Raw genomic sequence first — 17766 nt, 5'->3', positions numbered from 1 at the left:
AGTGTCATTCAAGGAAAACTGGTGGTGGTGGAGGAGAAGCCATTAGAATACAGAATCTTAGGGCTGGCTAAGCAGATCTGGGAGTGAAAAAATGAAGCCAAGATAGGTAAGAGATGGAGAAGGGTAAATGGTATAGAAAATATCCGAGCTGGGTAAGCTACTATAGTCTAGCTTCTTTAAGGTAGGGGTAGCTTTAGAGCCCAGAAAGTGGCAGATGGCGAGAAGTGGAGAACACAGATTGTCGTGGCCAATCACAAACAGACAAGCAGACTAGGGAGTAGCCAGAGGACCCAGAATGTCTCATCTGGGAAGTGGTTTTCAAAAGACAATAAACAGAATGTTGGAGATGAGAGAGAACTATAGCACCGGGAGTTGTATTAAAAATCTCAGTGTCATCTTTGAGAAGATGACTTTTTTGATGGCCTCAGAAGGCCAAGAAATTGGAGAAAGACAGCTTGACTAAAAACAAAGGATATTTGTAGTCCAAATGCAGCGTTTATTTCCGAATAACTTACATCAGTATAGTGGTAATTGTCAGAATTCAAATTTAGGTCCCAGACCACAGAGTCAAAGGTATAAGCTGAAAATCTTGGAGTCTTAGATGGCTCCAAGAAATAAAAATCCCCTGACAAGAGAAGTGATACAGCCTTGATCAGGTAATACTGATGTAACTGCTTTAAAAGGGGGTTTGGGGGGGGAATTGGTTTGATTAAATGCAGTTCCTTAATTACTCAATACTGCTCTTGGTAATAGGGAGTAAATATTTAATAGTGAAATAGTAATTGTGAAATGCAGTGTACTTAAAAGACACAACAAGGTGCTTTTCAATCATCATATTGCTAAGAGGCATTTACAGTCCAAAAAGACAAAAAGAAACAGATAACAAACCCCTTGATTTTTCGAGCAGGGTAGGCCATAGATCCTAGAATGTCAGCGCTGTTAGGGTTCTCAGCACATGATAGACTTTGAAGGGGCACAGAAGGGGATTGCAGAAAAGGGAAAGTAGTCTGAACCTTGAATGTCAGAGATAGGAGTGGACATTAAAGACAGAAAATCAGATCAGAGAGGGGGTATTATAATGTAAAACAGCTGAGCTTGGAAGAAATGTACAATCCCGACTGCCAAATCCCAATCAGAACCAAGAACCTCCATCATAAGAGGTAGAGGGGACTTCTGAAGAAAGAGAGTGGGAGATGGACAGAGCCGTTTGACAAAGCCAGTCAATGGGGTCTGACTTTCTGGTCTGAGGGGGCTGCGAAAGAACTAAGCTTCTAGAGAACCAAGACTTTCAGATCTAGAAGGTGTCTAAGAACTCTCAATGGACTCCTTGAGAAGATCAGTTGTTGTTTTTTTATGTTCTCAGGGAGCCGAGGAATAGAGAGAGACAGGGTCATTGGAACTCTAGTGAGAGCTTGGAAGAAATTTAGTATCCAGACTGCTGGATCTGGATGAGCCCTGGAACTGGTAATATAAGAGGTAGGAGGGACTTCAGATGGACGGAGCCATAGGAAAGAAAATAGTGTGAGCCAGTGGGACCATAGGTGGACCAGAGGATCTAAGAGTAGCCATAGAGAAGGGAATGTGAGAGCTGGGAGAACACCTAAAACAAGGGGTATCCTATCAGGAGAGTGCATGAAATGTCAAATTTCTGGTTTGGAGTTATTCTGAAAGAACAGAGCTATGAGGAGCCATTGAAGATTGCTAGATTTTAAGAAGTGTTAGATTTTAAGAAATGGAAGGGACCTTTGAACACTAAATCTTAGCCCTGAGACCATTGGCTATTTTGTGTTCTCTGGTTGACAAGGCTTGGAAACAGGATAATTGAAATCCTAGTAAGAAATGAAATTGTATGGGGGGCAGCTAGGTGGCACAGTGCATAAAGCACCGGCCCTGGATTCAGGAGGATCTGAGTTCAAATCCGGCCTCAGACACTTGACACTCATTAGCTGTGTGACTCTGGGCAAGTCATTTAACTAATCCTCATTGCCCTGAAAAAAAAATGAAATGAAATTGTGGCTTGAAATGCTACTTTTATTTCCATATAATTTATATCCAGGGAGTGGTGATTGTCTGAATTAAAACTGAGGTCCTGAACAACACAGCCAAAGGTATCAGCGTGTAATCCAGTACCTTATATGGCTATAAGAAATAAAAATAATCCTCCAAGACAATCTTTTCCTCATAGGACACTAAGCAGGTTAGACAAACAAAAACAGAATGGTCATCGATTGGATTCCTTGCAGTTTTGATCATTTAAGACTGCTAACGGTAATGACTAGACTGGACTTATTACCCACAATAGCTTTTAAAGGACAGTGCATTAGAGGGAACACATAGTATTCTGAATGTCTGATATCTGAGGGGAATGAAATTAAAGAGCTAAGGGGACAAGAGAACTTGCATTTTCAGAGACAGTATGGGCCACAGAACTCCCAGTGGCTTCCTTGAGAACATGTTTTTGTTTGTTTTATTTTTGTTTTGTTTTGTTTTATTCTCAGCTGACCAATGGATAGAGAGAGACGGGTTAGTAAAAATTCCAGTGAGATCTTGGAAGAAATTTGTAATCCAGACTACAGGATCTTGATGAGCTCTAGAACCATGAATATGTGAAAGAGGACACATTTTCAGACAGGAAATGGGAGATGGACAATTGCAAGGAACTAAAAATACTTCAAGCCAATGGGAACTTAGTACACAGACTCTGGTACCTGAGGGAAGACATAGATAAAAGAATACAAGAGGCAATGGGGAAGAGGGAGATTAAAGGGGTAAGGAGAATGGGGACCTAGAACAAGAGATAACATCAGGAGAGCCCATAGAATTCTGAATTTCTAGTCTGGAACTGTTCTGAAAGAACAGAGCTAGGAAGTGCAGTAGAGCCTAGATTTTCCGAGCTCGAAGGGGACTCCATTCTCAGTTGCATCTTCAAGATCATAGGTTTTTTATGTTCTCAGGCTTCTAAGACATTCTGAGAAACCGGTTGATTGAAACCCCAGTAACAGGACATTTGTGACTTGAAATGCTACCTTTATTTCCACATAATTCATATCAGGAGAGAGGTAATTGTCTGAATTAAAACTCAGGTCCTGAAGGACACACCAAAGGTATAAGTACCTTAGATGGCTCCAAGAAGTAAAACAAAAAGTCTCACAAGAGAAGTGATTCCTTGTAGTGCCCTGATCAGGTTGAAGTTCTAACGATATTCTTATGATTGGGAACTGACCTAGAGTGTGGACTCTAGCAGTTTCACGTGCTGTCATTTTATGACTAAGACCCATGGGCAATGCAAGGAGAGAAAAATATACAAACCAATAAATGGCTAGACTATCATAGGAGGGTCTGCTCTGAGAAGATAATGTGTTAGAGCTCTGAGGGTCCTTAGCACATAGAAGGTCTTGACTGGGAAGTGACATTCATGGGAGAAGAGAGCTTAGAGTAGAGAATATTAATGTAGGGAGGGCAGACTGCACAATTAATTTTAAAAAGCATATCGGGGGGCAGCTAGGTGGCGCAGTGGATAGAGCACCGGCCCTGGAGTCAGGAGTACCTGAGTTCAAATCCGGCCTCAGACACTTAACACTTACTAGCTGTGTGATCCTGGGCAAGTCACTTAACCCCAGTTGCCTCACTCAAAAAACAAAAAACAAACAAAAAAAAGTGTATTGGGGGGACAGCTAGGTGGCATAGTGGATAAAGCACCGGCCCTGGATTCAGAAGGACCTGAGTTCAAATCCAGGCCTCAGACACTTGACATTTACTAGCTGTGTGACCCTGGGCAAGTCACTTAACCCCCATTGCTCCATAAAACAAAACAAAACAAAACAAAAAAACATATCAGAATGATTATAGGTTTGATTCCTTGCAGATCCTTGATTACTTAAGGCTGCTATTTGGTAATGACTAGGGAATATTTATTGCCCACAATAATTTTTGAAGGACAGTGCATTAGAGGTAGCTCATAGTATGCTGAGTGTCTGATCTCTGAGGGGAATGAAATTAGAGAGCTAAGGGGACAATAGAACTTGCATTTTTGGAGGGAGTATGAGCCGTAGAAGCTTCATTGTCTTTCTTGAGATCATAGGTTTGTTTTTTTTTAATCATTCTCAGCTGGCCACTGAATAGAGACAGACAGGTTAACAGACATTCTAGTGAGGTCTTGGAAAAATTTAGAATCTAGACTATGGGATCTACATGAGATATAGAACCTGGAATCTGAAAGGGAGGAAGAATTTTTGAAGACAGAAAGTAGGAGCTGGAGAGTGACAGGGAACTAAAATAGCTTGAGTTAATGGTGTTGAGTGAATTTGGCGTTTAGAGGTAGGAGGTACCTAATCTAGAACCTAGATTTTCAGAGCTGGAAGGGCCCTAATAATGACCAATGGCATCTTTGGAAACGTGAGTTATTTTATGTTCTCAGGTTGACAAGGTTTGGAGAGAGACAAGATCGTTGAAACCTTAGGAAGAAATTATATTTGTGGTTTGAAATGTTATCATTATTTCTGTAGAATATATCTCAGGAACGTAGTGATTGTGTTCATTGAAATTCAGGTATCAGACTCCCCAGCTAAACATAAAAATTTATCATCAAACACCTTACATGTGTCTAAGAAGTAAAAACAACCTTCTGGCAAGACAAATGATTCCTTGCAGTGCCGTGATCAGGTTGGACTTCCGTTATCTAGTGCTATTCCTGTTAGAAGCGTGTGGACTTGGTTCCATAAGGCATTTCAAAGAGAGACCATTTGTGCTGCCATTTTATGACTAAGACTGATGGGCAGTGCAAGAGCAAAATATAGCTAGAATATCAAAGAAGAGTACGCCCTTTACAGAGGATTTGTCAGAAATCTAAGTATCTTTAGCACATAGAAAGGCTTGGTTGTGAGGTGCCATTTGTTATAGAATTTTCCATAGCATAAAGAGCTTAGAGCACAGACGGTTATAGCTGGGAGGGCAGAAGCACACGATATTAAAAAAAAATCAAAAACACAAAATGATGGTCATCAATTTCCTTAATTTCTCAGTATTTCTATTGTTAATGAGTAGGGAGTACTTATTGCCTAAAATAAAATTTTAAGTACAGTCAGTACATTTAAATGGGCATTCGGAGAATACTGAGTGTCTGTTGTGAGGACAGTATGAACTTTAAGAGGAAAGAGGGGCAATAAACTTAGATTTTCAGAGCCATCCTGGGCCTTAGAAAACTCAGTGTCATCGTTGAGACAGTAATTTTTTTATGTTCTTAGTCAGCCAAGGAATAGAGAGATAGATTCAGTCTCCTTTAAGGTCATGGAAGAAATTTAGGATCTATACTGCAGATTCTGAATGACCTGTACAACTTGGAATAGGAGAGGTAGGAAAGAATTTCATCAAAAAAAGTGAAAAAAGGACAGAACCATAGAATTAAAATAGTCTGAGCCAGTGGCACCTTAAGTGGCACCTTCGTAAATAGACTATCAGACCTGAGAGAAGCCACAGAAAAGATAATATTAGAGCTGGGAGTGCACATAAAGCAAATGATATCATATTAGAAGAGCCCAGAGAATGTTCAATTTCTTGCTTGGAACTGTTCTGAAAGAACAAAGTGAGGAAGTATATAGAACCTAGATTTTCAGAGCTGGAAGTGACCTTAGAACACTCAATGGCAAAGCATGGAGAGAGACAGAAGAGTTGAGACTTAATAAGAAATTAGTAAGAAATGGTAGCTTGAAATGCTACCATTATTCCCACATAATAGATATCAGAAGAATGTCGATTATCTGCATTAAAATTAAGGTAGCAGACCACGCAGCCAAATATACACATTTATTTTCAAGAGCCTTATATGTCACTAAGAAGTAAACACAATCCCCCAAGAAGACACACGATTCCTTGGAGTTCCTTGATCAGCTAAAACTGCTACTGCTACTCCCGTTATTGGGAATGGACAGAGATGTGATACCAAAAGGTGCTAAGTCCAAGGCATTTCAAAGAATGACAATTTTTGCTGTCACTTTCCTATTGACAGTACACTAAGAGAAAAATAAGCTAATACATCAGTAGAATGCCATAGGAACGTTTGCCCTGAGGAGAGAATGTGTCAGAGCTGTGAGGATCCTCAGCACATAGAAAGTTCTGATTACGAGGTGCCATTTATGGGGAGATTTTCCAGGGAGAAAGAGCTTAGATTATAGACTACTGGAGATGGAAGGGCAGAACCGCATAATATAAAAGATAAAATAAAATAAAAAACTTAGAATGATGCTCATTAATTTTGACCTATGCAGATCCTTAACCACTCAGTACTATGATTGGTATTGACTAGTAATTGCTTATCGCCTACAATGAAATTTGAAGTACGGTGCCTTTAATATGTAATGTTGGTGGGCTCTGAAATTACAAAGTTAAAAGGGTTATAGAATTCAGATTTTCACAGCCAGCATGGGCCTTAGAAATCTCAATGTCACCCTTGAAAAGATGAGTATTTTTATGTTCTTAGAGAGCCAAGGAACAGAGACAGGTTAAAAGAAATCTTAATAATAAAGAATGTTTGTGGCTTGAAATGCTCCCCCTCTTTCCATATTATTTATATTGGGGGAGTAGCAATTGAATTAAAACTCAGGTCCCAAATGACATGGCCAAAGGTCTAAGTTAATAATTGTGTACCTTGGGGGCAGCTAGGTGGTGCAGTGGATAAAGCACCGGCCCTGGATTCAGGAATACCTGAGTTCAAATCCAACCTCAGACACTTGACACTTACTAGCTGTGTGACCCTGGGCAAGTCACTTAACCCCCATTGCCCTGCAAAAAACCAAACCAAAACAAAACAAACAAAAAAACCCAAACAAACAAAAAAATTGTGTACCTTATTTATCTTTAAGCAGTCAAAAAAAACATTCCCCCAAGAAAAATATTTCCTTGTAGTGCCCTGAGCAGGCTGGATTTCTAATGCTATGCTTGTTATTCAGAATGGATTCAGAGTATTTACTCACTACCATAAATTTTTAAGTATTTTAAGAGAGTCCCATTTGTGCTGTCTGTCACTTAACAAGACAGACTTTGGGGCAATAAGGCTAAAACTAAACAAACCAATAAATGGACAGTGTGCCCTTAGAATATATAGTATCAGAGCTATGATTATAGGTCCTTAGCACAAAGAAAGTCTTGATTGGGAGATGTCATTCAGAGGAGAATTTTCCAGATCTTAGAAGTACATACTCTTCAAGCTGGGAGATCACAACTACACCAGATTCAAAAATTGTTTGTTTGTTTTTTTCATCAATTTGATTCCTTTCAATTCTCTTCTGACTTAGGATGGCTATCGGTAATTACTAGGGAATATTTATTACCTAAAGTAAATTTTGAAGGACAGTGAACTAGAGGGAACACATAGTATGCTGAATGTCTGATCTCTGAGGGGAATGAAATTAGAGAGCTAAGGGGATGATAGAACTTGCATTTTCAGAGGCAGGATGGGCCATAGAACTCTCAATGTCTTAAGAACATGAAGTAGTTTTGTTTTGTTTTGTTTTGTTTTCTTTCATTTCATTTTTTTGTTCTTAGCTGTCCAAAGTGGGGGGGGAGGGAGGGAGGGAAGGATACAGAGACAGAAACGGGTTAATAGACATTGCAGTGAAATCTTGAAAGAAATTTAGAATCCAGACTGTGGCATCTGGATTAGTCCTAGGACCTGGAATATGAGAAATAGGAAAGACTTTAGAGGACAGAAAATGTGAGCTGGACAGTGCCAGGGAACTAAAATAGTTTGATCCAGTGAGAGCTTTGTACATAGATTTTGGGACTTGAGGGAAGACATAGATAAGAGAATGGAGGAGGGAGGGAGGGGCGGGGGTACTAAAGGAGGCAGCAAGAACAAGGGATATATCAGGAGAGCACACTGAATGCTCTGTTTCTGTTTTGGAACTGTTTTTAAAGAACAGAATTAAGAGTTGCAAAAGAACCTAGAATTTCAGAGCTGGAAGGGGTCTTAGAATTATCTATAGAATCCTTGAGAACATGGGTTATTTTCTTTTCTCAGTGTGCCAAGATAGATAGAGAGAGACAGGTTAATTGAAACCCTAGGAACAAAAGATATTTGTGGCTTGAAATGCTACCATTATTTCCATCTTTATATTAGGAGAGTGGTGACTTTCTGAATTAAAATTCAGTTCCCAAACCACAGAGCTAAAGGTATATGTTTATAATAGAGCACCTTATTTGTCTCTAAGAAATTAAAATAGTCCTCCAAGAAAAGTGCTTCCTTGTGTTTTCAGCAGGTTGGATTTTTAAATTTTCCTTTATTTTTAATTTAATTTAATTTTCTCCTTTACATGTAAGTTTTTTAAACATTCATCTTTTAAAATTTTGAGTTCCAAATTCTTTCACTCCTTCCTTTCCCTCCTGCCTCCTTGGGGAGTCAAGCAATTTGAAATAGATTATATGATATGTGTGAATTCATGCAAAACATACTTTCATGTTAGCCATGTTACAAAAGAAAACATAAAAAAGTCTGCTTCAATCTCCATTCAGACTCCATCAGGCCTTTCTCTGGAAGTGGATAACATTTTTCATCATTCATCCCTTGGAATTGTCTTGGATCATTGTAAGGCTCAGAACTGCAAAATCATTCACAGCTGATCATCATACAACATTGCTGTTACTGTGTATTATGTTCTTTTGCTTCTCACTTCACTTTGCATAAGTTCATTTAAGAATTTGCAGGTTTTTCTAAAACCACCCTGCTTGTCATTTCTTATAGTGTAATAGTATTCCATCACGATCATCTACCACAACTTGTTCAGTCATTCCCCAATTGATGGGCATCTTCTCAATTTCCAATTTCTTTGCCACCACAAAAAGAGCTTTTTCTTTTTCTTTGATCTCTTTGGGACACAGACCCAGTAGTGGTATTGCTGGGTCAGAGGGTATATATACTTTTATATCCCTTTGGGCATAGTTCCACATTGTTCTCCAGAATGGTTGGAATAGTTCAAAACTCTACCAAATAGTGCATTAGTGTCCCAATTTTTCCACATTCCCTACAACATTGATCATTTTTCATTTTTGTCATATTAGCAAATCTGATAGGTATGAGGTGGTGCCTCACAGTTGTTTTAATATGCATTTCTCTAATCAGTAGTGATTTAGAGTATTTTTATATGACCATAGATAGCTTTGATTTCTTCTTCTGAAAACTGCCTATTCATATCTTCTGACCATTTATCAATTGGGGAATGACATGTATTCTTGTAAATTTGACCCAGTTCTTTAAATGTTTGAGAAATGAAGCCTTTATCAGAGAAACTTACTCTGAAATGTTTTCCCCCAGTTTTCTGCTTCCCTTCTAATCTTGTCTGCATTGGCTTTGTTTATGCAAAACCTTTTAAATTTAATGTAATCAAAATTATCCATTTTTCATCCCATAATGCTCTCTGCTTCTTGTTTGGTCATAACTTTTTCTCTTATTCATAGATCTGACAGGTAAAATTTTCCATGCTCCCTTAATTTGCTTTATGTCTAAATCATGCACTCATTTTGACCTTATCTTGGTATATACAGTGTATATAGCTTCTGAAGAATTGCTTTCCATTTTCCCCAGCAATTTTTGTTAAGTAGTGAGTTCTTGTCCCAGAAGCTGGCATCATTGGGTTTATCAAATGCTAGATTACTATGGCAATATACTACTGTTTATTATGTACCTAATCTGTTTTGTTGATCCACCACTATATTTCTTCACTAGTATCAGATTGTTTTGATGAGTGTGAATTTGTAATACAATTACTATTTTTCCAGTTATATACGTTTGACTTTATTTGTTTGAAAAGTGTTTAATAATTGTGTTCATATAGTTCCTGGGTTTATCTTGGCAGTTAGACTCCCAAGTATTTTGTATTGTCTATAATTATTTTAAATAATGCAGTTTCTCTTTTTATCTCTTCCTGCTGGACTTTATTGGTAATATATATGTATATATGTATATGTATATGTATATATGTATATATATATACACTCACATATATATGTATAAATATATAAAATTGCTAATGGTTTACGTGGGTTTGTATTATATCCTGAAACATTGCTGAAGTTGTTCATTATTTCAACAAGTTTTTTAGTTGATTCTCTAGGGTTCTCTAAATGTACCATCATATCGTATCCAAAGAATGATAGTTTTGTTTCCCCAATGCCTATTCCTTCTGTTTCTTTTTCTTGTCTTGTTGCTATAACTAGCATTTCTAGGACAATATTGAATAATAGTGGTGATAATGGATCTCTTTGCTTCACCATGATCTTGTTGGGAAGGCTTCTAGCTTATCTCCATTACAGATAATGTTTGTTGATAGTTTTAGATAGATACTACTCATAATTTTAAAGAAAACTCCATTTATTCCTGTTTTCTAGTGTTTTTAATAGGAATGAGTGTTGTATTTTGTCAAAAGCTTTTTTTTATCTATTGAGATAATCATGATTGTTGTTGGTTTTGTTATTGCTGTGGTCAATTTTCCTGATCTTGAACCAGCCCTGCATTCCTGGTATAAATCCCACTTGGTCATAATGTATGATCTTTGTGATATATTGCTGTAATCTCTTTGTCAGTCACTTATTTTATTTAAGATTTTTGCTTCAGTATTCATTAGGGAAATTTGTCAATGGTTTTCTTTCTCTTTCTGCTTGCTCTTCCTGGTTTAGCTATCGGCACCATATTTGTGTCATGCAAAGAATTTGGTGGGACTCCTTCTTTGTCTATTTTTCCAAATAGTTTATATGGTATTGGAATTAATTGTTCTTTAAATGTTTGGTAGAATTCACTTGTGAATTCATCTGGTCCTGGTGGTTTTTCTTAGGGAGCTCCTTGATGGTTTGTGCAATTTCTTTTTCTTAAGATAGAGTTATTTAAGTATTCTGTTTTCTCTTCTTCCAAGGGCAATTTATATTTCCATAAATATTCATCCATTTCACTTAGAGTGTAAGATTTATTGGCATAGTTCCTAATAATTGCTTTAATTTCCTCTTCATTTGTAGTAAATTTATCCTTTTCATTTTTTATACTGTTAATTTGGTTTTCTCCTTTCTTCTTTTTTAATCAAATTAATCAATGGTTTATCTATTTTCTTCTTTTTTAATCAAATTAATCAATGGTTTATCTATTTTGTTGGTTTTCTCCTTTCTTCTTTTTTAATCAAATTAATCAATGGTTTATCTATTTTGTTGGTTTTTTCATAACACTAGTTCCTAATTTTATTTATTAGTTCAATAGTTTTCTTACATTCAGTTTTATTCATCTTTCCTTTTTTTTTTCAGGATTTCCAATTTGATGTTTAATTGTGGATTTTTAAGTTGTTCTCTTTTCTAGTTTATTTTTTTAATTGCATGCCCAGTCAGATTGAATTTCTAATGATATGCCTGTTTTGGGGGAATGGACCCAAATTATTTAGTTGGTACCATAAATTTTAAAGTACAAAGCATTTCAAAGAGTGGCCATTTGGGTTGTCACTTTACGACTAAGAGCTATGGGAAGTGCAACAAGATAAAAATTAACAAATAAATAAACAGGTGTTCCTTAGAAGACAGTGTGTTAGAGCCATGAGGGTCCTTAGCACATAGAAAGGCTTAGTTGGAAGGTTCAATTTGAGGGAGAATTTTCCAGGTATAAGGGAGCTTAGAGTACAGAATATTAGCACTGAGAGTGTAGAATTGCATGATATCACAATAACAAAAAAGGAAAAGGTCATCAGTTTGATTCCTTGCAGATATTCTTTTGCTAACCACTAGGAAGTATTTATCACCCACAAAAAATTTTGCAGTACACTTCATTTTAAAAGGGAACAGTCAGAATGCTAAATATCTGAATTATCTGAGGGGTAAGAGAAGCAGCATAATAGATTTTCAGAGGCAGTATGGGCTGGTAAGCCCCCATGTCATCCTTGAGAAGATGGACTGAAAGTATATATTTCTCAGTGATGGCCTTGTATTCTCAGGGCACCAGGGCATGGAGAGAGATAGGTTAACTGAAAGCTTAGTAACAAAAGAAAAGTGTGGCTTGAAATGCTACCTCTATTTCCATATAATTTATATCAAGACAGTGTGAGCATAATTCTGAAAGTCTCTATATAAGAGAGGTCTTAAATTAGAGAGGTAAATGAGAGGCAGCCTAGGCCATGGACATCTCAATGTCATCCTTGATAACATGGGTTTTTCAGTGTTTTCAGTGGGATAAGGAATAGAGGGACACAAACTAATTGGAATTCCATTAAGATCATGGAAGAAATTTCAGTTCTAGCCAACAGAATCTAGATAACCTCTAGAACCTGGAATAAAAGAGGTTGTAGGGAATTGCACAGAGAGAGGGAGGACAAATCCATCGAACAAAAATAGTATGAGCTAAAGTATGTAGACATGGGAACCTTAGAGTAACAATATAGAAGAATGTGAGAGCTGGGAGGGCACCTGGAACAAGAGATATCAGAAGAGGAGAGCTCATAGAGTGTTGGATTTCTGGTTCAGAAAGAACAGATCCAAGAGGTGAGATAGAAGCTTGATTTTCAGAGCTGGAAGGGGCCTTAGTATACTCAATAACATCCTTGAGAACCTCGGTTTCTCTATCTTCTCAGAGCACAAAGACATCATTAATTGAAAACCCTAGTAAAGAAAAATACTTGGGACCTAAAATGCTGTCTTTATTTCCACATAATTTATATCAGGAGACTAGTGATTGCCTGAATTAAAACTCAGATTGTGGAACAGAGAACCACATGTATAAATTTACAGTCTAATGCCTTATATGGCTCCAAGAATTAAAAACAACCCCCTGACAAGACTAGTCATACCTTGTAGTGTGCCCTGATCAGATAATATTGCTATTCATATTCTGGTTACTAGGAATGGATGGAGAGTATTTACTCACTACCATTAGGATTAAGTACAAGGCATTTCAAAGAGAGACTATATGTACCATCACTTTATAACTAAGTCCCTTGGGTCATACAATACAACAATTCTTTTTTTTAAGGGTGAATGTCATAGGAGGGTTTGCCCTTACAACATATAATGACAGAGTTGTGACGGTCCTTAGCGCATAGAAAGGCTTGACTGGGAGGTGACATTCAAGGAAGAATTTTCCAGGAAGAAGGGAGATTAAAGTATACACTGTAAGAGCTTGAAGAGAAATGAACTACACCATGTAAAAAAGGAAAAACAAAAACTAATTGGCCATCAGTTTGATTCCTTGCAGATCTTTGATTACTTAAAAATGCTGTTGGTCATGACTAGGGGACATGAATTACTCCCAATAACTTTTGAAGTACAGGGCAGTGAAAAGGGAACGTATGGAATGGTGAATGTCTCACCTCACTCAGAGCAGTCTGAAAATTAGAGAGGGAAGAGGGGTGATAAAACCTAGATTTTTCTGAGCCAGTACAGTTAGTAGAAATCTCAGTGTCATCCTTGAGAAGATGAGAATTTTTATGTTCCCAGTGGGCCAAGGAATAGGGAGAGAATGGTTCATTTAAACTCCAGTAAGAGCATGGAAGAAATTCAGAATCCAGACTATCTCATTTCTAAAAGCTCTAGAACTGTGAGAGGGTCTTGAGAAGGCAGAGAATGGCACTATTTGTGCTGTCACTTTAGAAGGAAGATCCACGGGCAGGGCCATAAGAAAAAAAGAAACAAACTGATGACTGGCCAGACTACCACAGGAGAGGCTGGCTGCCTTCAGAGCCAAGGAGAAGAGAGGTTAAATGAAACTCCAGTTAGAGTTGGACCAAATTTAGAGAGAGAACTATTGGATCTGGATCAGCCCCAATCTTGGAATAACAGACATTTGGAGAGACTTACAAAGAAAAGAGTTGGGAAATGGGCATAACCAAGGGATAAAAATAGCCAGAGCCAGTGGGGGGAAGGATATAGAACATGGGCCATGAGAATAGTGAGAGAGAAGAAAATGTGAGAGCTGGGAAGATACCAAGAACAAGGGATAGCAGAGGAAGGGAGCACACAGAATGTGGAATTTCTGCTGTGAGAGAGTTCCAAAAGCACAGAGCTATGAAGTTCTACAGAACAAGGCTTCTTAAACTTTTTCCACTCATGACCCCTTTTCGCTCAGGATATTTTTACATGACCCTGGGTATATCGGGATATAAAAGAGATAGACATAACCTTTTACTGCTCTCACATTTTTTGTGACTCCCACATTCAGTTACCCTTATGGGGTCACCACCCACAGTTTAAGAAGCTAGGCTATAGAACCTGTATTTTCTAACCTGGAAATTGCCTTTAGAACTCTGAGTGGCATCCTTCAAAAGATAGATTTTTTTTTTAAGTTCTCAGGACACCAAGGTAGGAAAAGATACAGGTTAATTGAAACCCTAGAATCAAAGAATATTTGTAGCTTGAAATGTTACCATATTTTCCATATAATTTATATCAGGAGAGTGGTGATTGTCTGAATTAAAACTCGGGTTCCCAGTTGAACAGCCAAGCATGTAAATTTATAATCCAGTACCTTATATGGCTTCAAGAAATAAAAACAGTCCCTCAAGAGTGATTCCTCATAGTGTAATGCTAATCAGGTTAGACTTTTATTGATTTTCCTGTTACTCAGAATATATGCAGAGTATTTATTCACGATTAAGGTTTTAAATATAAGCCATTTCAAAGAGGCACCATTTCTACTGTCATTTTATGACTAAGACAAATATGGGCAGTAAGAGAAAAATAAAGAAACCAATAAATGGATAGAATATCAGAGGTGGATTTAAATTTAGAAGTAAATGTGTCCGATTCCTTAGCACATAGAAAGGCTTGGTTGGGAGACGTCATCCATTGGAAAATTTTCCAAATAGAAGAGAGCTTAGGGTGCAAAGTATTAGAACTGGGAGGGTAGAACTGTACAATATTAAAGAGAATAACATCAACAAAAAAAGATCATCAATTTGATTCCTTGCTAATCCTTGATCAATCAGTACTGCTATTGGTAATGACTAGGGAGTCTGAGAAGGTCCTGCATGTCTCCCCTTTTCCTCCTTGGATATATTGGATTAGTACCTGAGTTTTAATTCAAAGGATCACCACAGAGCTGAAATGTTTGAAGCCAAACAGAAATCCATGCTGTATATTGGAGTATAATTTCAGCCTTGAGAGTAGCCAGGCAGGAGAAAATGTGAGAGCTGGGAGGGCACCTAGAACAAGGGAGTACACAGAAAGTTGAATTTCTGGTGTGGGAGAGTGTCAAAAGGACAGAGCTAACATGACAGGACCTGTATTTTCAGAACCTTTATTTGTTGTTTTTCAGTTGTTTCTGTTGTGTCTGACTCTTCATGATCCCATGTGGGGTTTTCTTGGTAGAAATACTGGAATGATTTGCCATTTCCTTCTCCAGTTCATTTTATAGATGAGGAAAGTGAGGCAAACAGTTAAGTGACTTGCCCAGGGTCACACAGCTAGTAAGTGTCTTTAGGACCTGAGAGTAGCCCTAAAGAAGAGAATGTGAGAACTGGAAGAGCACCTAGAACAAGGGAGGTTAGGGAAGGAGAGTATATAGAATATGGAATTTCTGATGTGGGAGGATTCTGTAAGAACACAGTTAAGAGGTTTGATAGGACCAAATTTTCAGAGCTGAAGGGGCCTTAGAACTCTCATTTTCTTTTTTTTTTCTTTTCGTGAGGCAATTGGGGTTAAGTGACTTGCCCAGGGTCACACAGCTAGTAAGTGTTAAGTGTCTGAGTCCGGATTTGAATTCAGGTACTCCTGAATCCAGGGCCAGTGCTCTATCCACTGCGCCATCTAGCTGCCCCAGAATTCTCATTTTCATCCTTGATAACATGGTTGTTGTTGTTTTAAGTTCTAAGTTCTCAGGGTATCAAGGCATGGAAAGAGACAGGTTAAATGAAACTCTAGTAACAAAGGGCATTTCTGACTTGAGAGAGTACATTTAGTTCCCTATAATTTATATTTTGAGAGTGGTGATTGTCTGAATTAAAACTCAGGTCTCCAGTCACAGATCCACATGTCTGAGTTTAGAATCAAGTATTTTATACAGCTCCCAGAAAAAAACAAAACCCATAACAATCCCTCACAAGACACGTGATTCCTTGTAGTACCCTGATCAAGTAAGGCTCCTGTTGATAGTCTTATTCTTGTTATTGGGGAAGGATGGAGAGAATTTACTCATTTGCCATTACTCATATTTACTCATAAGGCATTTCAAGGCATTTGTGCTGATACTTTTATGACTGACCTATGGGCAGTGCAGTAAGAAAAAAATAAATCACTAAATGGATAGAATACCATAGGAGGGTTTGCCTTCGAATATATAGTGTCAAGGATGAGGGTCCTTAGATTATAGTTGGGAGTTCTTAGCTTGGTTGGCAGGTGACATTCAAGGATTTTCCGGGAAGAAGAGAGCTTAGAGATTTTTAGAGATGGGAGGGCAGAACTCCACAATATAAAAAATTCAAATATAAAAAGATAGTCATCAATTTCATTCCACGCAGATCCTTGATTACTCAGTACGCTATTGGTAATGTCTAGGAAGTATTTATTGTCTGCAATAACTTTTGAAATAAATAGCCAGAAAGGAAAAAGGTACCTAGAATAAGGGATATCAGTGATAGGAAGAATGCTCTCAGTATTCCTGTTATTGGGAATTGCTTGAGAGTATTTACTCACTACCATAACAATGTTTGGACAGTGCATTAAGAGAAAAAGAACCTCTGAAATGGATAGAATTTCTTTGGAGTGCTTGCCCTTAAAACATACTATGTCAGAACTAGAACAGTCCTTAGTGCATAGATAGTCTAGACTGGGAGGTGCCATTCCTAGGAGGATATTCCAGGGATATAATGAATCAAGACTGTCCAATTAGGATGAATCCTAGAATCTGGAATGAGAAGTAGGAAGGACTTTAGAACACAGATAGTGGTAGTTGGACAGAGTCATAGAACAAACACAGTTTGAGCCAGTGGAACCTTACGACTTAGAGGATGGGACTGAGAGTAGCCATAGAGAAGAGAATGTGAGAGCTGGGAGGACACCTAGAACAAGGGGTGCCAGAGCGAGAGAGCATATAGAATATGGAATTTCCAGGGTGGGTGGGTTCTATAAGAACAGAGCTAGGAGGTGTGATAAAATCTAGATTTTTCAGAGTTAGCAAGGGGGTCTCATACCTCTCAATTGTAAAAACAATCTTTTTATGGCACCAAGGCATAGGGAAGAACTGGGTATTTGAAATCCCACTACCAAAGGAAATTTGAGGCTTGAAATGCTATGTTTCTTTCCAAATAATTTAGATCAGGAGAGTGGTGATTGTCTGAATTAAAACTCAAGTCTCCAATCACCGAGTCAAATGGATAAGTTTAGAATCTAGTACCTTCCATGGCTTCATGAAATAAAAACAGCCCTTGACAAAAGACATATGATTCTTTGTAGGTTTGGGAGAATGGATGGAGAGTATTTTCACTCTAGTACTGCTGTTTTACAACTAAGACCCATGAGCAGTGCAATAATAACTATTACTAATTAGTAATGGACCCAACAAATGGATAGAATATCATAGGAAGGTTTGCCCTTGGAAAGCATATTGTCAGAGCTACAAGGGTCCTTAGCACAGAAAAGCTTGGTTAGGAGGGGTCATTCAAGGGGGAGTTTTCCAAGTAGAAGAGAGCTTAGCGCACTATCATTAGAGCTAGGAGGACAGAATTCTCAGGGGCATTCCTTGAGAACATGGATTATTGCATATTCTTAGGATACCAAGGAATGAAGAGAGACAGGTTAATTGAAATCCTAGTACAAAGT

General features: G+C 37.9%; 1 long non-coding RNA gene across 7 annotated transcripts in view; it reads left to right on the top strand.

The window, feature by feature from the left end:
- LOC122733785 overlaps positions 1 to 17766 on the top strand; it is a 70181-nt gene that overhangs the window by 25304 nt on the left and 27111 nt on the right. The window contains exon 11 of one of the 7 annotated variants that reach the window (XR_006353957.1): positions 8506 to 8562. The exons of the other annotated variants lie outside the window; for them this stretch is intronic. This is a non-coding gene — a long non-coding RNA (uncharacterized LOC122733785). Of the gene's footprint in view, positions 1 to 8505; positions 8563 to 17766 lie in introns of those variants that run through there. 7 annotated transcript variants of the gene reach the window in all.

This window comes from Dromiciops gliroides, chromosome X (genome assembly GCF_019393635.1).
Source record: "Dromiciops gliroides isolate mDroGli1 chromosome X, mDroGli1.pri, whole genome shotgun sequence".
Classification (NCBI taxonomy): Eukaryota; Metazoa; Chordata; class Mammalia; order Microbiotheria; family Microbiotheriidae; genus Dromiciops; species Dromiciops gliroides.
This window is presented reverse-complemented; position numbering and strand designations above follow the sequence as displayed.